At 42.0% G+C, this 21,082-nt stretch overlaps 1 protein-coding gene across 3 annotated transcripts in view; it reads right to left on the reverse strand.

The window, feature by feature from the left end:
* Positions 1 to 21,082, reverse strand: part of CMTM8 (CKLF like MARVEL transmembrane domain containing 8) — a 133,864-nt gene that overhangs the window by 90,934 nt on the left and 21,848 nt on the right. The gene's annotated exons all lie outside the window — the stretch shown is intronic.

Consider the following 21,082-nt stretch of genomic DNA (forward strand, 5'->3'; position numbering starts at 1 on the left):
GCTAATTCATAGTGGTAGGAAATACAAATGAGATAGCTCATTGGAAACCAAAAGGTGCTTTAGAAATGACAGCTGTGGCCGGACACGGTGGCTCACACCTGTAATCCCAGCACTTTGGGAGGCCAAGGCGGGTGGATCATGAGGTCAGGAGATGGAGAATATCCTGGCTAACTTGGTGAAATGCCGTCTCTACTAAAAATACAAAAAATCAGCCGGGCGTGGTGGCATGCGCCTGTAATCCTAGCTACTTGGGAGTTTGAAGCAAGGGAATTGCTTGAACCAGGAAGGTGGAGGTTGCAGTGAGCTGAGATTGAGCCACTGCACTCCATCCTGGGTGACAGAGCGAGACTCCATCTCAAAAAAAAAAAAAAAAAAAAAAAAAGAAAAAGAAAAGAAATGACAGCTGTATAGCCTACTCAACACAGTGAGATCCCCATCTCTACAAAAAAAGTTTTTAAGAAATTAGCTGGGTGTGGTGGGTGCCTGCAGTGCCAGCTACTGGGGAGGCTGAGGTGGGAGGATCAATCGAGTTCAGCAGTTCAAGGTTACAGTGGGCAGTCATGTCACTGAACTCTAGCCTGAGTGACAGAGCAAGTCCCCGTCTCTAAAAAATAAAAAAAGAAATGATAGCTGTATTTTCTTCTCATTACTCTCATATATGAAAGTCAGCTCCTCAATTAAGTTGTAAGCTCCTTGCGAGCAAGACCCATCATGTAAAATCCTGTTAGCAGAGTCCTGAACACAGAGAAACAAAGATGTTGTCAAAAGACCACGGATTGCAAGTCAGGCCAACTGTGTTCAGATTCCAGGTCTAACTATGCGATATCTGGCAAGTGACTTAATCTTCCAGAACCTTAGTTTTATGATCCATAATAAAACATGTCAAATAAATAGTATATATCATGTGAATTAAGATTTTGTAAATACTTTTTTTAAAAAGTCATAAACGGATTAGCTCTCTCTTGCCAAACTTCAAGCACGGAATCCTGTCTGGTGAGGGGCACTGGCATATGAACATATTTCCAGGTTCTTTAGTGCTTTTCCTTATAATCCTACCAGCAGCCTCCAGATAGTTTTCCTATCTCCTTCACTCACAACCAGAGTCTGAATCAATATCTCTTCTACCATCTCCATATGGTTGAGGGAATACATTAAATAATGAGGGATACATAAAATAACATGCACTTTTATTCAAAGAATAATTTTCTAAAATATTTATTCGGATTCTCACAATCTAATCGAACACAGAAGGCATTTATGTATTTTAACAAAGCCTTATTTCCCTAACTCTCCTGTTTTCATTTAACTTTACTCTGAATTGGCACTTCCTTGTAATTCCTATCATACATAAAGAAAAACAAAATATACAACTTTTCTAGATTTCACCCAACCTATATTAAAATTTACTTGAACACTACAAAAATAAATCAGCTCGTAATGGTTTAATGGTATTAACAGTTGAAGGATTTCAAGATTTTAAGACTGAGGGCAGTATCACATTGGTCCTTAACCTACTTAGGAGCAAGATATCTGAGAGTTTTAGGTTAAATTTTGGAAACAAAATTTATGACTCTAACACGTTAATTCTTATGAAGACAAAAAATTGAAGAAAAATTTCAAATTCAGAGAAGTAAATGGCTGTGTGTCTGAAAGAATGTACGTGATCTTACCTTTTGTAGATTCAAACATTAAGAAGGTGCCCAATAAAACTGATGGTTAAATGCCAGGCACCTTAAATTGTTTCATTTTAGTCCTCAAAGCAACTTTGTAATGGATTGGGTCAGTATAGCTATTTTAGACAGAAAAAGGAATTTAACAGCTATTAGCTAACCCCAAATTAAGCAAAGCAGCCACAAGTAGGACGCCACCGCACCTCAACATTCCACCTTGAAAGCAGAAGAAACCCAGTTTCAGAGGGCCTGAGAGATCTGCCCATGCTCAGAGCTGAGAGGCTATCAGGCTGGGCTGGAGCCCACATCCATCTGCCCTTTCTAGCAGACAAGTGCACCTGGACAACACGCTACAGCAAACTTGTCCAACCTGCAGGATGGCTTCGAATGCAGCTCAACACAAATTCGTAAGCTTTCTTAAAACATGAGTTTTTTTGCGCCTTTTTTTTCAGCTCATCAACTACCGTCAGTGTTAGCGTATTTTATATGTGGTCCAAGACAATTCTTCTTCTTCCCGTGTGGCCCAGGAAAGCCAAAAGATTGGACAGCCCTGCTCTATAGCAAGCTGCCTAGAGCTGAGAACATGTGTGTTACACCTTCCTATGGGAAATGGTGCCAATTGTACAGAGCCTCCCATGTAAAATGCATGCTGGGTTTAGTTGGGCCACAGGAGCAGCCTTCGTCCCAGCCCAGAGAGAAACTCATTGCACAGATATGCTTTTGTGGGGAATATTAACTTTGCCACCAAATTATACAGTTTCCACAGCTTCTTTGTGTACCCCAGTGGCCAGCAGTGTGGAGAAGGAGCTTGCCAAAAGTGACAGTGCCCATCACAGTGCACAAACTGTGGACCTGAGGCCACATCTAGCCCACCACCTATAAGCTAAGAGACATAATTTTATACATTGAAATGGTTGGAGAGAATTCAAATTTCAGATTCATAAAAGCATTATTTTTAATTTGCAATTTAAAAGATTTAAAGTTGCATTTTTAAATGCACCACTCATTCATGCACCGATTGTCTCTGGCTGCATTTGTGCTACAGTGGCCGAGGTGGACTGCTACAAAAGAGAGCGCATGCTCTGCAAAGCCCGAGACACTGCTATCTGACCCTTGACAGGAAAAGTCTGCCACCTCCTGGAGTTGAGCGTTTGCTTGCAGAAGGTCCTAAGCTTTAGCTACATTTTACACATTTAATTCTCCCATTGTCCTGAGAGGGAGGTATTGACCTAACTGCAGACCGCCTGAGAGAATTTAAGTCACCTGTGTCCACAATTACTCTTTCATCCAAACATCTGACTTCAAAACACAGGTGCCACACACTGTGCTAGGGGACGGAGAATTTAGCAGTGAACAAAACGGACTCAGCTTCTGCTTTTTCTTGGGGGAGAAAGGCAAAGAGCAAATAGGTAGTTAAGAATTATGTTAAATGCTAGGAGAAAAAGGTCACCTCTCAGCTGGGGTAATGGGGGATTCAATCCAACTCTTTTGCCAATGCCCTGCTTTTTAATTTTGAATTATAGACTCATAAACAGTGTAGAGAGGTCGTATATATCCATCACCCAATTTGTCTAATTAGTGGCACCTTATGTAACTACAGTACTTTATCACAACCAGGAAACCGAAATGAGCGCAATACACTTCACATAGATTTCACCCACGTTTACATGTACTACTACTATTATTATTTATTTTATTATTATTTTTTTGATATAGAATCTTGCACTGTCACCCAGGCTGGAGTGTAGTGGCATCATCTTGGCTCACTGAAACCTGCCTCCCAGGTTCAAGCAATTCTCATGTGTCAGCCTTCTGAGTAGTTGAAATTACAGGTGTGTGCCAACACGCCCAGTTGATTTTTGTATTTTTAGTAGAGATCAGGTTTCACCATGTTGCCCAGGCTGGTCTCAAACTCCCGGCCTCAAGTGATCGAACCACCTTGGCCTCCCAAAGTGCTGAGACTACAGGCAAGAGCCACTGCACCCAGCTGTACTATTATTTTTTGCGGTATATTTTTGTGTATAATTCTATGCAAGGTCCCTGCTTTTTACTACTATATTACATAATCCCAAATTGAACCACCTCTAGCATGTACCCAAAGTGGCCCTGAAAGCAGTTAACATTAAGGTACCGTTCTCTACCCTCCCTGAGGAATCTCTGCTTGCTCTTGAACCAGGTCATATGACAAAAAGGTGTGTCCCTTCATCACCTTCGCTGGGGCCTCTCAGATTTGCATTAAACTGCTCATCAAAGTCAGGACTTCAATTTTCCCCTTTACAAGGAAAGCCACATGAATTCTGTGTCTGCATTTCTTCCAATTTTCTTGAGAACAAGACCCAGGACATCACTCAAAATTCCTAATATAACCGCCCACGAGAGAACGCTCAAAATAGAACCAGGAAAAAACAAAAACAAAAACCTTTCCCTCACACAACTGGCAGGCTTCTTCCTTTCTTGTAAGAAGAACTGTAATGCCATTCATTTATACGGTAAAATATTTATTGAGTTCCTCCTGGCTTCCAGGTACGGGAGTACAAAGATGAACAGATGCAATTCACGCCCCCTGCGAGCTGTGGTCACAGGCCAGGCTGGAGACAGGCACCGATCACCTAGAATGTCTCCTCAAAGTCCTATGTCCACTTTGAAATGATACTATATAGTTGGCTACTAGGATTTTTCAATAGATAACCCAATGTGATGACTAAAGGGGAAAAATTATGAGATATAATGCACAGGCTGGTAGAAGGGGAGGACAAGGTGAGGCAGCCCCACCCTGCTTCCCTGGGCACTGGGCTGGCAGAGGGCATCCAGCTGCATGTGATTCCCCTCACAGATCCCAATTTAACCCTCAAGACTCCCTCACTGCTTCCTCCTCTTCTTTCAGGCCAGGTTTCTTGTTTTCCACTCCTGTTTTGTTAAATCTAAGTGTGTATACATATATATCTATTTTTTGTTGTTCATTTTTGAGACGGAGTCTTGCTCTGTTGCCCAGGCTGGAGTACAGTGGCACAATCTCGGCTCACTGAAACCTCTGCCTCCCGGGCTCAAGTGATTCTCCTGCCTCAGCCTCCCAAGTAGCTGGGATTACAGGCATGTGCCACCACACCCAGCTAATTTTTTATACTTTTAGTAGAGACAGGGTTTCACCATGTTGGCCAGGCTGGTCTCGAACTCCTGACCTCAGGTGATCTATCCACCTCGGCTCCCCCAAAGTGCTGGGATTACAGGCGTGAGCCACTGCGCCCAGCCCGAAGTGTATATTTGTGTGTCGGTTTATGTATACTCATAAAGCTACTTCAAATCCTTTTTGGAAAGAAGTGTGCTATAAATATTTACAAATGGAGTTTCAGAAAAGGTGCTACAGTCATCTGAACACACCTAGAGCACTGTTTTCCGGCCATAAACTAAGGGCACATCTGAGTGCCTGCCTGGATTGCCTCATTTCTTGCTTGTTCCTCCTCGGGGCCTCCCTGACATCTTAGTTCTCCAAGCGTGGAGGGAGGGATGGAGGGGAGGGGAGGGGATGTGTGTGGGCATGTAAAAAACAAGTTTTTTTGTCTGTCAAGATAAATCATGAAAGGCAGACACAGTAAACATCCTGCTGTGTAGAAGAGACCCATATGATGGTCAACTGCCCGGCCTGAAATGCCTAGACATGTCCCGGGATCAATGGCACCTCAGTAAACTGTCCCCATCCTGTTCCGCAGGCTCCAGCTCATGCATGGGGAAGGAAGCTAACTCCCCTGGGATGTGCTGGTCACGTTACATGCGCCTGCGATGTGCAGTTCCCCGACTGCAGTACAGAAGCCAGACAGCAAGCGCTCAGTCTGAAGAGAAGAAACTCAAATGGCTTTTCCCCCAGTTAGAGCTAATTCACAAAGTTTTGCTGTATGACACGTTAAAATGTGATAAAAAAGACTATCCCAAGGTGTAAAAGAGAGAGAAATGTAAGTACAGCAGCAACAGTAAGAGCAGGGACAAGATGACCACATGCTTCCCAAGGCTAAAGCAGGGATTCTCAACTACCTGAGTTAGGGATTTCATTATCATGCTCCCCCTAAACATTTATAAACACTTTCTCCCCTGCATGAAAAATTATTTTTCTTTCAACATTCATTTAGTGCCTGTTATGTGCAATTTAAGTCCTAACAATAGAGCAATGAAAAATACAGTTTCTACTCTCACAGAACTCATGTTCTAGTGGAAGCATCAGACTAAAAAACAGTACATATATCAGATGGTGACAAATGCTATGGAAAAATATTAGGTAGGCTAAGGAGATAAGGGTTAACTTATTACATAGAGTGTTCAGGGAAAGGAGGTGCTGAAATAAGACCTGGCGAAAGTGGGTTCTAGGCACGGGGAAGAGGAAATACAAACGCCTAGAGCTGGGGCATGCCTGCTGTGTCACAAAAGCAGCAATGGGGCCAGAGCGGCTCACCCAGGAGTGGAGCGTGGGATATGAGGTCAGAGAGGTAAGGGAGGAACCCATGGGGTCTTGTAGACTGAAACTGAACAGACTGGCTCTTTCACTCCAAATGCAATGGGAATTGGAATACCATGACACATCTTACCAGGATATCTCTGGCTGTTGTGCTGAGAGCAGACTGGTGTAGGGGGTTGGTTACAGGCAGGGAAATCAGCTAAGAGGCAATATAAAAATAAGACGAGAGAATGTTAGTTTGGCTGAGGGTGATTATACTGCAGGTGGTAAGAACTGATAACATTCTGGGTATATTTTCTTGAATTTCTTTCTAATATCGCCAAATCACCATTCTCATAGCTAAAAATAATTAACGATAATATCCAATACCCAGTCAATATTCAAATAACCCTGATCATCTCATAATTATTTTATGGTTGCTTGGATCAATATCCAAATATGGTACATATATTGCAACTGATTGACATTTCTCTCTTAAATCTCTTTTAATCGATAGGCATCTCCTCTATTACTTTTTCTTTAAAATTTGTTTTTTGAAAAAACGGGGTCATTTGTCCTGTACGTACAATCTGGATTTTGCTGACTGTGTCCTCATGGGTTCTTTTAATATGTTTCTCTGTTCTCTGTATTAACCCAAAATTGATACTTAGCCTGAGTTCCCTATGAGACATATTAGAAAAGATGGTGAGTGGGCATATACAAATCTGGGATCCAGGGGAGAAGTCTAGGCTGAGGCTAGAAATGAGGACCTACAGAGAGAGTTGAAAGCCATGATTCTGAGGGAATGAATGTAGATGGAGAAGAGGAATGTTCTGAGGCCTGAGCCCTGGCACTCTTGTGTTTACAGTTGGGGAGATAAGGAGGCACCAGGAAAGAAGATGAGGTGCACATCCAGTGAGATAAGAAAAAAAAATTAGGACAGTGACCTTTGAAGCCACGAAAATAAGATATTTAAAGGATTGAGGGGAGGGGTCAACTGTGTCGATGTGGCCTACAGGCTCAATGTGATAAGTGCTGAAAGTTGACCCCTTGGCTTTGGCAAAACAGACATCACTGGTGCCCTCGGTAAGAGCTGTTTGGGTAGACTAGTGACAAAGCTGATTGGAGAGGGTTCAGGAGCAGATGGGATGAGAGGAATTAGGAAATAAAGACAACTCTTTCAAGAAGTTTTGCTGCCAAGGTGGAGCAGAGAAAAAAGGTGACAACCGTTGAAGAATGAGACCTGGAGGGATGATTTGTTACAGTTTTCAAGATGGCATTCATCACAGCATATTATCGCCAGGAAATTTTAACATCACAGATAAACTGTCTATTTACATACTACATGTATATATGTACTTTATTCATTTAAAAAAGGTAAGATTTCCCTCCCTACCGCCAAGAACCTGTTTTTGCTCCCTTGCAAGCAACACCGCCCCTTAATGAGAATGCATGTGCTAAATTAACAAAAAGTGTTCCAAGAGAAGAGACGAATCCAGCTGCCTGACTCTTCCAACTTTTATTAATGTAAAGAGTTCTTTTGATGGGTAAGAGAAATATTTTCAGGTACAGTGTAGCCGCTAGAGAGGTGCCAGGGAAAACAGAGCTTACAGCTAAACATGTGCTCCTACACAAAATCCTGCCATGATGGGCCTACAAGGTATCTCTATATTCTAACAGTCACACACAGGAGCACCAAACCTCAGGACTGTCCCCATGCAGAGATGGGGGTTGGGGGGTTCCAGGATAACTCCCTTCAGAAATAGCTGGGTACAGTGAATTAACAGTCTACCATTTAGAGTCAGGAAGATCTGGTGTGAATCCCACCTCTGCCATTTCCTGGTTGTGACCTTAGGTTACTATAATCATTCAGCCTCAACTGCTTTATTTATAAAATGAGACAAAGGTAGTTCCAAATGTAATTGTCACTTTTTTTTCTCTTTTTTTGCCTGTTTTCTCTTGTCTTGGAGACCTATCTTTCCTTCAACGTAATTGGAGTAGGGTTGACTCCATGCCAGGTACGAGAAGTAGACAGATAACCCAAGTGTGGCCAGAGCACTTATATTACCAGTGAGGGGTCTTCACTGTGAGTCATCCAGGTTCTTGGCATTTTGAGCAAAGAACTGGACAAAACACACAAATGAAGCAATGAAAGCACAGATTTTTGAAACGAAAGCACACTCCACAGTGTGGGAGTGGGCTCAAGTGTGCTGGTTATGGAATTTTCTGGAGTTTAAATACCTTCTAGAGATTTCTCATTGGTTATCTGGTTACATCCTATGTAAATAAAGTTGTGGCCCATGACCAGTCTGATTGATTGCAGAAGGTGACCAATCAAAGGCTGAAGTGAAGTTACAAAGTTATACCCCTATGCAAATGAAGACTAGGCCCACGACCAGTCTGATTGGTTGCAGGAGGGGACCAATCAGAGTACTTTCCATTTTCCATCTGCCACGAAGAAAAAGTGGGTGGGGGTGCAAAGGAAGTAGCCTCTGATCCTTTCGTTACCTGGGCATGGAAAGTTGGGGTTTTCCTTTTGATTCCGTTCTAGGAAGTCAGCGTGAATCAGCCTTAGGCTCCCTGCTTCCAGACCCTATTCTTCCCCCTCACTTATGCCTGGCCACATTGACTGGACCGAGAATGACCATGTGACCTGAGCTAAGTCAATCAGGGACTTCCTCCTGATTGGTGGCCACTATGAAGTGCTTGGTTACCACTGTAAAGAAACAGATTGATGGTTTCTTAAAAAGTCACTAACTATAAGAAAAATACAGAACTGTGGGTGGCATCTTTGTCATCATGCAGGGGAAGTCTTTCTAAGAATGAAGTTTATTCAGAAGAAAGCACAGCCAAGACACTGAGGAGAGAGACTGAGTCCTGCTATCTATTGAACTCCTGGTTCCAGTCATACCTGAAGCTTGATACATAGCTCAGCTTGTCAGATACATGAGCCAGTAAGTCCTCCTCCTTTTCGTTGTCATGGAAGCCAATTTAGCCAAGTTTCCATCATCTACAGCTGTACAGGTTGTGACTAATACAGTATTTCACTGTTAGATATTAAAAATGCTTTGAAGTTCTAGGAAGTGTCTTTTTCTGAATGAACACTCAGTAAACGGGACTGACCCTTAGTCTTTTATGTACCCAGTGCTGTTCTGGGCATCAAGTATATAAAGGTAAGTAAACTAAAAGGTATTATGTAACATTAGCAGCTTATGTATCAGGATATGTCAACAGAGATAACTCAATTTGGGAAGGGAGGCATGGGGCTGTGTTATCCAGAGACGGAGTTTGCCAGGCCTGAAAGGGAGGCCAGGTAATTCTAAACAGAGGCAGCAACACATATAAAAGCATGGAGGTGTGTTGAAAGAGACGATCGGGGTTAGCTGAGAAGGCAAACTCAAATGTCTACAAGGACCAAGCAGGTAACATAAATGAGTGAAACACATCAGTTGTAAGGCAACAAATGACAATGCCTCTTGGCCTCAGTTACGGGAAGACTGGAGAGAGCTGAGGGTAGTAGCAAATAGGTGACTGGAAGGCCCCTCACAGCACAGCATATAGTTTGTCCATACCATCCACTCTCACCTTCTGCCTTTAGCAAGAAGTGGGTTTTAGCTATTCACATGGCCACGTGGATAAGGACCACATTTCCCCAGCTTCATCTACAGTCAGACCTGGCCATGCTGTACATTCTGACCAATAGGATGCCAGAGGAAATGATACATGTAACTTCCAGGTTGGATCTTGAAGAAAGGGACCTACTTCTCCATCCTGCTGAAGGCTGGAGCAGGCAGGAGGTGGGAAATGAAGCAGTATCTTGGACCAGAAGATGGAACCCACTGCAGAGAACAGGAAAAAACAAGACAGAAGTAGATAGTGTCTCTGACACCATGGAGCTATCATATCTGCCCTGGGCAATTAGTGCTTTGACTGTCACATGAGAGAAAAACAAGTTTCTACTTTGTTTAAGCCACTTGTTTTGGTCTTTGTTACAACAGTCAAACACGCATCTTGACCAACACTCTTATATGCAGAGGGCGGCCACTTCTTGGCTCCAAAGGATTACTGCCATGAGGAACTGTAGGCTCAGTATTGTGCATTTGTCCAATTTTCCAAGAGATCATGGAAATCTAGATTTTCTTATAATATCTGATATTTACATCCTGGCAACTAATTCTGATTTTCAGCACTGTATAGGCCAACACAACCGGTCTGGGGCCCGGTATCATTCTGGTCCACAGGCCTCTCCAAAATAACGACTTCATTGGAACAAGTAACATAACTTAGGGTAATAGAGTCCTTTGAGTTTGGGCAACACAACACAGTGCCTACAAACTCTCATTACCCTCAAATGCAGTCCCATTCCCTGGAGAATAAGCCAGATGTGGTGGCACACACCTGTAATCCCAGCTACTTGGGAGGTTGAGGCAGGAGGATCACTGGAGCCCAGGAGTTTGAGTCTAGCCTGGGTAACATAGTGAGACTCTGTCTCAGGAAAGGAGAGGAAAGGAGAGGAAAAGAGAGGAAAGGAAAGGAAAAAGGAAAGGAAAGGAGAAAGAAAGAAAGAAAGAAAGAAAGAAAGAAAGAAAGGAGAATCCTTGGAAAATGGAAAGACAAAGCCTCTAAGTCAGCAGCAGCAGCCACGGTGGGGCCTTACTTGCCCACAGCCTCACCATGTAGGGCCTCCCTGGACACCAGCAGCCTTTACCAGGATTAAACTCTGTTCCTTTCTCTTCTCCCTTTCTCTCCTTTTCAAGACTAAATAATTTCTCAGGGCTGGGTGCATTGGAGCACACCTGTAGTTCCAGGTACTTGGGAGGCTGAGGTGGGAGGATTGCTTGAGCCCAGGAGCTCAAGACTGTCCTGGGCAACATGGTGAGACCCCAATCTCTACAAAAAAATTAATAAGTTAGCCGGGGATGGTGGGATGTGCCTGTAGTCCCAGCTTCTCGGGAGGTCGAGGCAAGAGGATTCCTTGAGCCAAGTTCAAGGATGCAGGGCACTATGATTGCGCCACTGCACTCTAGCCTGGGCGACAGAGTGAGACCCCATCTCAAAAAAAACAAAATTTTTTTTTTTCTCAGCAGACAGGGCTAGATATTAGAATCACGAAGCAAAAAACAGCAGGTGAAAAAGGCAGCCCTCAGTTTGATATGGAAGGTCTGGCAGCCTCACCAAACAAGTTCATCCAGACAAACAGCTTCGTGGAGGAGGAGTGGGAGGTGGCATAAAGGAAGACGCAGAAGGTGCAACATCCAATGCTCATTTTGTGGGAACCACTGACAACACGGGTTATAAGAAAACAACCAAAGTGGCATCAGCATTGCACGGGGCCCCAGCTAATACTCCCCTCCACAGAACAAAGATCTTCTGGGCACAATTTCAGCTGACCCCAGCTTTCTCCTCTGGATTCAGGTAAAGCACCCATGCAAAGGTCCATGGTTAGCCACAGGCAATTACTCTAATTGCCAGCCAAGCAGTGCCAGCATGAAGGTATTGCTCATACAGGTTCAAACCACTTGCTATGCTCTCAAGTCAAAATAAACATCAGGGAAATATCCACGGCATTGCTGTTGCACAATAAGAAGAATAAAAACAATCATGTTACAGGAAAAGAAGTTCCTGTTTATAAGGCCCACTGCCCTCTAGGGAGTTGCTTCGGGTTTGGTGAGAAGTCTTTTCTCTGCAGTGCCCTCACTGAATTAAGATACACAGTTTGGAGGGAGGAGCTGGAGAGAGTTTCCCTGCACAACAGATGGAGAAGGATTTGGAGAGGAGAAGGATGAGTAATCCAGGAGGGAAGGGAGATCAAACAGAAGTGGGAGGAGAATGGAACAGGAGGTAGGTCTTTGCATTCTCCAAGAGCCTCTGTACCAGTCATCGGTCAACACCTAAAACCAACCCACCACAGGGACCAGTGAGCTTTTTACAGACACCAGAGATGGATGACAGCAAAGGATAAAGGAGGTGGGGGAGAAGGCAGAAAAGGGCAAGAGAATACGGGCTCTTTGGGAATTAACTGAAGTACATAGGAGTGGTGACTCATGCCTGTAATCCCAGACTTTGGGAGGCTGAGGCAGGCAGATCACTTGAGGCCAGGGGTTCAAGACCAGCCTGGCCAACATAGCGAAACCCCACCTCTACTAAAAATACAAAAATTAGCTGGGTGTGGTGGTGCACACCTGTAATCCCAGTTACTTTGGAGGCTGAGGCACGAGAATTGCTTGAACCCTGGAGGCAGAGGTTGCAGTGAGCTGTGGTCGCACTATTACACTCCAGCCTGGGTGACAGAGCAAGACTCTGTCTCAAAAAAAAAAAAAAAAAAAAAAGAAAGAAATACATGGGAGGCCTTTGTGCTTGTCAGAGATTCTGAGCAATTTCACCAATAGCTTTGACGGACGGAGAGGTCCCCATGCCATTTGGATACTATCATCTCCCCCAGAACAAGAGTTATAAGTTCTTATAATGTGCCAGTGCTAAACAATTTACATGAATTTCTATTTGATTCTTTCAATAATCGTTAAGAAGTGGGTATTATTAGACATATTTTACAGATGCTTTAACATATTAAATATTTTGCTTAAGATCTCAGAGCTAATAGCAGCAGGGCCAAGTCTCAAAGCCAAGTCTGTTTGGCTCCCAATTCTATGTCATTCTGTTCAGAAAAAGATCACATTTAGCTTGCAGAAAAGTGATTCTGGCCAGGTGTGATGCCTCACACCTGTAACCCCAGCACTTTGGGAGGCTGAGATGGGTAGACTGCTTGAGTTCAGGAGTTTGAGACCAGCCTGAGTAACATGGCGAAACCCTGTCTCCACAAAAAAACACCCAAGTTAGCCAGGTGTGCTGGTGCACACCTGTAATCCCAGCTACTTGGGAGGCTGAGGTGGCAGGATTGCTTGAGCCTGGGAGGTTGAGGTTCCAGCGAGCCGTGATTGCACCACTGCACTCAAGTCTGGGTGACAGAGTGAGACTCTGTCTTTTAAAAAAGAAAAGAAAAGAAAAGAAAAGTGATTCTGGTTACATTCACTAATTATGGGATACATTGACATCCCAAGCCCCTTGATGTATGGTACTAAGAAGGACAAACATTGCTTCAGTGGGATTTCTGCCAACAATACATAACCTGAATCTACTCATGAGGAAACACCACACACACCTAATTTGTAGAGCATTCCCCAAACAGCTCACTTGGATTCTTCAAAATTGTCAAGGTCCTGAAAGACAAAGACTGAATATTCTAGACTAAAGGACACTAAAGAAACATGATGACAAAATATAATGTGTGCTCTTATGCTCTATCTTGGACAGGGAAAAAGAATATAGAGAACATTATTAGGACAATTTGGTAAAATTTGAGAATGATAGTTATACTGTGGTTATGCAAGAGAATATTCTTGTCCTTTAGAGATGCATGCTGGAATAGCTAGGGTATTTAGGGGTATGATGTCTGCAACCTACTCTCAAATGGTTCCATAAAATATGAACCAGACAGACAGGAAGGAGGGAGGATGAAGCAGGATATTTACATTTGAGAAATTACAGTGAATGTATGAGGAAGTTCACTATACTGTCCTTACAACTTTTCGTAGTGCCTTGAACTTTTTTAAAATAGAAAAAATTAAAGGAATTCTGACTTCAATTTCTGACACTGTGACAGACTGGGTATCCTCCCAAATGAAACAAGTATGGGTAAAACATGATTTTTTTTTTTTGAGACAGGGTCTCACCCTGTCACCCAGGCTGGAGTGCAGTGGCACGATCACTAACCTCCTGGGCTCAAGCAATCCTCCCACTTCAGTTTCCCAAGTAGCTGGGACTGCAGGCATGCACCACCACGCCTGGCTAATTTTTGTAATTTTTTGTAGAGACAGGGTCTCACCACGTTGCCCAGGCTGGTCTCAAACATGATTCGCCTATCTCAGCCTCCCAAAGTGCTGGGATTACAGATGTGAGCCACCGTGCCCAGCTAAAACATTTTTAAGCATGTTGCTGAGCTGGCATGAAAAGAAAATATCCCAAGAAGCCAAACATTAAATAAAACAAGAATCCTGGGAGTCATCAATGCCAAAACCAGTTTCCACCCTGAAAGTCTGTTAAACCTTGAGGACTCTTGAGCTTCCATCCTTTTTTAAAACCACTTCAAGATATAATGCATACGTCATAGCATTCACCTTTTAAAAGTGTAGAATTCAGTAATTTTTAGACTATTCAAAGAGGTGTGCAACTACCACAACTATCTGATTTCAGATGATAACATTTTTATCATCCCCAAAAGAAACTCCACACCTATCAGCAATCGCTCTCCATTCCTCCCTCTCCCAGCACACGCTAACGCACTCACCTACTTGCTGTTTCTACGGATGGGCCTATTCTGGACATTTCCCATAAATGGAATTTGACAATATGTGGCCTTTTGTGTCTAACTTCTTTCACTTAGCATAATGTTTTCAAGGGTCATCAATACTATAGCATGTATCAATATTTTATTTCTTTTTATTGCCAAATAAGATTCCATTGTATGGGTATTCTGTTTATCCATTCATCAGTTAGTGGACAATTGAGTTGTTTCTACCTTTTGGCTATTATGAATAACGCTACGATGAACATTCATGACCTTGAAAAAGCATGTATGTGTGTATATATGTGTGTGTGTGTGTGTGTGTACAGATATACATATAACTTGGGATACTTTCTTTTCATGCCAGCTCAGCAACATGTTTAAAAATGTTTTAGCTGGGCACGGTGGCGCACATCTGTAATCCCAGCACTTTGGGAGGCTGAGATGGGCGAATCACTTGACCCCAGGCATTTGAGACCAGCCTGGGCACGTACACACACACACACACACACACACACACAAACATACATATATTTGTTCCAATTTCTCCACACCCTTGCCAATACTTGTTACTATCTTTTTAATTGTAGCCATCCTTATAGGTATGAAGCCGTATCTCATTGTGATTTTGGAATGTATTTCTCTAAATGTCTAGATGTCTAGATGTCTAATGATGTTTAGCATCTTTTCATGTGCTTATTGCTGTTTGTATATCTTTGGAGAAATATCTACTCAAATCCTTTGTCAAGCTTTCATCTAGGTACAGGGTGTTGGGAGACAAAGCAAAGGGCCTATTTAAGGAGAAAGTCTAACAGGAAACCACCCATGTACAGTTGGGATCTTAAAAGGCCATCCCTTCAATGTGAGGATGGACAAGAAATTAACTCAGTGTCCAGAGGGAGCAGCAAGATAACTTCAGTATCTCAATCTCGGCAATGAGTGGAGGGTTAAAAGATCTCCCTTTCAATTTATAACCACACTTATTCTCTCATTTGGGTTGGGTCTGAGTCTATGTAGGCCATAAAGAACACAGTAGATCTGGAAAAGTTCAAGAATTTCTAGAAATGTAAGAGAATTGAAATTCAAAATCCAATGATACATTAAACAGCTAAAAAAAAATGATTAAAATTGAAGTTATATAAATAACTAAAATGCAGCCCAGGAACCCAGAGTTGAAAATTATCAGTTTAAAAGACACGGAAGATAGAGTCTAAGGATCTAATACATATTTAGAGTTTTAGAAGTAGATGAAATAAAATGGGAAAGACAATATTCCCAATATTTTAAGAGATAATGGCTGATAATTTTCCATTATTGTTGAAAGAGTAGTAATTAGATCTAAGAATCTCAATCAAACCCAAGGATAAATAAAAAGAAAACCTTAGCTAGGCATATCATAATGAAGCTGCTGTATACAAAGACAAAAAAACTTTTAAACTAAAGTAGCTAAATTTAAAAAAAGAATGGCAATCTGCAATTCTGACTGCCAGCATCAACAACAACCATGGAGACCAGTAAGATAGAAGAATGATACTTTCAAATGCACTGAGACAAAAATAACTGCCAACTTAGAATTCTATAACTTGTATAATTATCTTTCAAGAATGAGAAAGAAAAAGATTTCCAGAGAAAAATGGGAGATGTGAGGTGTAAGAAGGAACAATGAGCAAAGATATAAGGCAACTATGTGGGTTGCGAGTAAAGCTAAATTGTTGACTATGTAAAACAACTAGAATGCTTAATTTGTAGGTGGAAAAGTAGCTAACACTAAATAACAAGAAAATACTATAAATTGTGAAGAATGTTATCTGATTTAGAGTTCTGAGGTCTTTGTATTTGTTTAGGAGCAGGATAAAAATACTGTTTAATTTTAGCCTGTATGATAGACTAAGTATGCATGTTAAGACAGCTAGAGATCTACTAAAAGAATACAGCATAACTTCCAAACAAACAGAAGAAAGGGAATGAGAAACACACACAAACAAAGTTAATCAGTTCAAAAGATGGCAATCCAGGAGGCCATCAACCTAGAAGGGGCAAATCATGGTGCATTCATAAAATAAAATATGGTAAAACTTTAAAAGTTAAGGAACAACAGCTACCTATGTCGATATGGAAAACACTCAATGATGAATGGAAGAAGCAAGTCAGAGAAGGAAATCCCATGTGATTCTGTATTCCGTAAGATGCAAAATGAGGCAAGGTAAACAATACTTGGAAAATTTTGAACTTTATAGAATACAGAATGCGGCCGGGCGCGGTGACTTATGCCTATAATCCCAGCACTTTGGGAGGCCGAGGCATGCGGATCACCCAAGGTCGGGAGTTTGAGACCAGCCTGACCAACATGGAGAAATCCCATCTCCACTACAAATACAAAATTAGCCAGGCGTGGTGGTGCATGCCTGTAATCCCAGCTACTCGGGAGGCTGAGGCAGGAGAATCACTTGAATCCAGGAGCAAAGGTTGCAGTAAGCTGAGATCGCACCATTGCTCTCTAGCCTGGGCAACAAGAGTGAAACTCTGTCTCAAAAAAATAAAATAAAATAAAATAATAAATTAAAAAAAGGATACAGAATGCATACACGCTTAAAAAAACAAAACAAAACAAAACAGGATAGTGGTTACCTCTGCAGAAGAGGGCAGGGGCTACAAGGGGTCTCTAAAATATCGTAATGTTCTATTTCTTAACCTCAGTGGCTGCGTATGGTTACTTGTTTGATCATGATTTAAAGTCTAGGCCAGGCCCAGTGGCTTACATCTATAATCTCAGAGCTTTGGGAGGCCAAGGCACGAAGATTGCTTGAGGCCCGGAGTCCGAGACCAGCCTGGACAACATAGTGAGACCCTATCCCCACACACAAAAATATTTTTTTAATTAGCCAGGTAGCTTGGTATGGCGGCTCATGCCTGTAACCCCAACACTTTGAGAGGCCGAGGCAGGAAGATTACTTGAGTATAGGAGTTTGAGACCAGACTGGGTAACACAGTGAGACCCCTGTCTCAAAAAAAAAAAAAAAAAATTAGCTAGGCATGGTAGTGCAAGCCTGTAATCCTAGCTACTCAGGAGGCTGAGACAGGAGGATTGCTTGAGTCCAAAAGTTTAGAGTGAACTATGATCATGCCACTGCACTCCAGCCTGGGCAACAGAGCAAGGCCCCATCTCTTAAAGAAAACAAATTGTATATGGGTTTTAGTACTGTATGATATTTCACACAAAAAGTTTTAGTGAAACAAAGAAGGAATCTTAGTTCTGGGGGCACGCAGAAGACATCTGTTATGTAAATCTGCAACCTAACTCTTGTGGACTGACCTTTCTCGTACCTTGGGAGACTGGAAACATAAGCGTCAGCTCCCACCTGAGCTCTTGTTCCACAGGCTAGCCGCTAAACCAGCCTGCTAGTAACCAGTGACCTAGTTAACTGAGTTTGGTCTTCTACCTTTCACAAAAGCAACCTAATCACATAAAGGGAAGTTTAAAAATCTCACATTAGCTTCCCAGGGAGGTATGAACATTAGTTCATGATCTGAAATGTGAATAAAAAGGAAAACTGCTCAATATTCATGTCACAATTAAAAGGAATCTTAGACATAATTTCCAAAGCATAAGCTAGTAGAATATTAAATATACCTGTTATAGATTTCTTTAGACATCTCTCTCCCTGAGGAAATTCCCTGAGACCAAAAGAAGGTCAGAGCTTCGAAGAACACAGACATTTCTCCCCTCTGAAACTAAAGTTGCAGGGAGATTAGCTGACAAGCTCTCAATATTGTTTACCCCGAGACTGCTGTGAACAGTGTCAGGCAACATAACTGCCTTTTGTCTCTAAAGGTGACTTATCTGAGAATATCCCTTCAAGCCTGCTCAGTGTTTAGTGCTTCAAACAAAGTGATCTTTGATGCTTTTCAGTTTTTGATTGATGTAGATTACTTGTTGCATCCTTTAAAAGCTAAATTTAAAGATTTCTGTCCTACCTGAAACCCTTTCTGGAAACAAGGCAGGTTAAAATACACAATAAAGATCCCCATTTTCCCCACAGAAAGCGGTACCTGTTATAATTAGATTTTGAATAGATGAAGGAAAGGGCAAGGCAAGATAAGGCATGAGATCAGAGCTTTGCATGTTTTCCAACACAGGTCATTAAACTCAGACCTCTGGAAAATTGACTACCCCATGGTTTTTTAGGACTTCTTTGAAGAAAGTCTATAGGAACACAAATCAGTGGAATCTTCCCACTCTACCTACAAAGCTGGCATCACTCATGACGGTGTCTAGATCATTCTACTAATCATTTACGTGGTCTAAATGAACTCGTTGTGTTCAAAGTTCAAATAAGCAGGTCTCTGTGGTTTTTAATATAGCTTTTAAGCTTTCTTTAGTTACAGGTATGATCCTAATTCTAACCCTAGTATATACCAGAGAGGCTAAATTCTATGTTCCCGCTCACTGCTGAGTGTGTGAAAACTCACTAGAAGCTGATATGACCACTCATTCCAAACACAGCCTGGTCCAAGCAGAATTAATCTACAATATCTAGACCAGCTGATTAAAAAAAAGGGAAGAAATAAGCCTATAGTAACCCAAGAAATAAGCTAATATTTACCTCTGAGACAGAGCTTCGATGTATTTTTGCTCACTTTATCTTCTACTAACATGTGACATCGTCATTATCTTTCTCATTATTACAGATGGAAGGTCAGGAAGTATCAGGTCAGTTGTAAAGGTTACATAGCTAGAAATCAAATGTGTGTCTTAACTGAAATAGGGCAAGTCCTTAGGATGTTTTAGAAGCAACACAAATCACAGGTGGCCTTCCACCTCCAACACAGTGACCCAGGTAGAATCCAATGAAGTGGATGTAGTAAATACTCCATGTGGATCCACTCACCTCTGCCACATTCCCCTTGCAGTGTGCCTTACTGCTCACTAGAGGCTGGAAAGCTGGACCACAGCTCGGGTTCCACACAATGATGTAGCTTCGGCAGGCACACCCAACCTAGACTTAGAAGGAAAAAGACACCACCATGGCCCAAAGGACATGCTTTGGATGCCTCTATGTTCCTGCTGGCAGATATAGCCATGGAGGTGCTTGTTTTTCTGCGTCAGTCCACAGAAAACTGAAATCCCAGCGTCCCATTCCTTGCTTCATAGTGTTGAGAGGCAAGTCAGGGGGCAGCCATTTGGTATCATGACCGACAATGGGGACAATAGACATCCAGGACCCAGCAGACATGAGAGTAGATCCTGCTTCCTCGCCTTCCTTCTGATGGCAGGCCAGTTCCGCGGTATTCCAGTAGGTGCTCCTGGAAGCTCAGCCTAGAGCCTGCTCCTCCAACCCTACCAAAAATTTTGGAAGCCAACTAATGATGCATAATAAATCCCTTGCAGCTTCAACCAGCTACAGTAGACTGACATCTTCAGTTGAACTCTAAGACAATGAATATTCTACTTTCCCATGAAAGGGGCATATTACTAGGCTGGTACCATGAATCTCATGGGTGTGTACAGAGGATGGACAAGCAAATCAGATGGCATTTGTTTCACGCTGAACTCCACAAGGGTGTGGTTGACTCATTCATGTGTTAAGAACTGTTTCCTCAAATCAGGGCTCAACTAGAAATGGAAATGAAAGAAAGAGGGGATTCCCCACAACCTGGGACTGGTTTATTATCAAGTGAGATAATGAACGTGAAAACCCTTTAAATGGTAGAGTGTTTCTCTAAATGTATAGGCACCTTCCTAGAAACAGTGCTACTCAATCTTATCAAAAACAAACAAATGGTATTTTCCTGCCAAATTTTAGATTTAACTCTCTCTATGGGGTGAATAAAGGACCAAATACCTACAAGGAATAAATGTCTCTTGAATTTCACCTCAAATTTGAAAACTTGAGTTTTTCCTACTATAATTTAATATCTTTTTAAGCATATTTTTCTTTACATGTCTTAAATCCTGTAATTGATCATTTGTTTCAACAAACATAGAAAAGTGCTATTTACCACTATATTCTAAGGGCTAGACACATAGTCTGGCACACAGTAAATATTCAACACATTTTTATGACAATAAACAAGATATGCATTATTAATTTGCACTGTAAAACTCATAGCATTTTGTTTTCTTAAGTTTTTATTCTTTTTTCTTTTTTTTAAGAGACAGACACAGTCTCACTCTGTCACCCAGGCAATCCTCCAGCTTCAGCCTCCCAAGTATCTGGTACTACAGCCATGCACCACCACACCTGGCTCATTTTTAAATCTGTTGTAGAGACATGGTCTCACTATGTTGCTCAGGGTGGTCTCAAACTCCTGGCCTCAAGCAATCCTCTGGCTTTGGCTTCTCAAAGGGCTGGGGTTATAGGCGTGAGCCACTGTATCCAACCTTCATAGCATTTTAGACTGGAAAGACCTTGAAGAACTTAAGAATCAATACTAAGACATAACCTGAGACAAAGAAATAGCTGAAAAGTTTCCCTCTTAGGAACTAGAGTAGTATAAAATGATTTTCCCAAAATTAATCTATGTGTCATATAAAAATCCAATATAATCTGACAAAGGAAAGGAGGCACCACCAGTGACTGTGAAAAAAGTTATAAAGGTCAACTTGAAGAAGAAACATATAAACATATGAAAATAGGGGAAAAAATT

The sequence above is a fragment of the Macaca mulatta genome, chromosome 2, assembly GCF_049350105.2.
Source record: "Macaca mulatta isolate MMU2019108-1 chromosome 2, T2T-MMU8v2.0, whole genome shotgun sequence".
NCBI lineage: Eukaryota > Metazoa > Chordata > Mammalia > Primates > Cercopithecidae > Macaca > Macaca mulatta.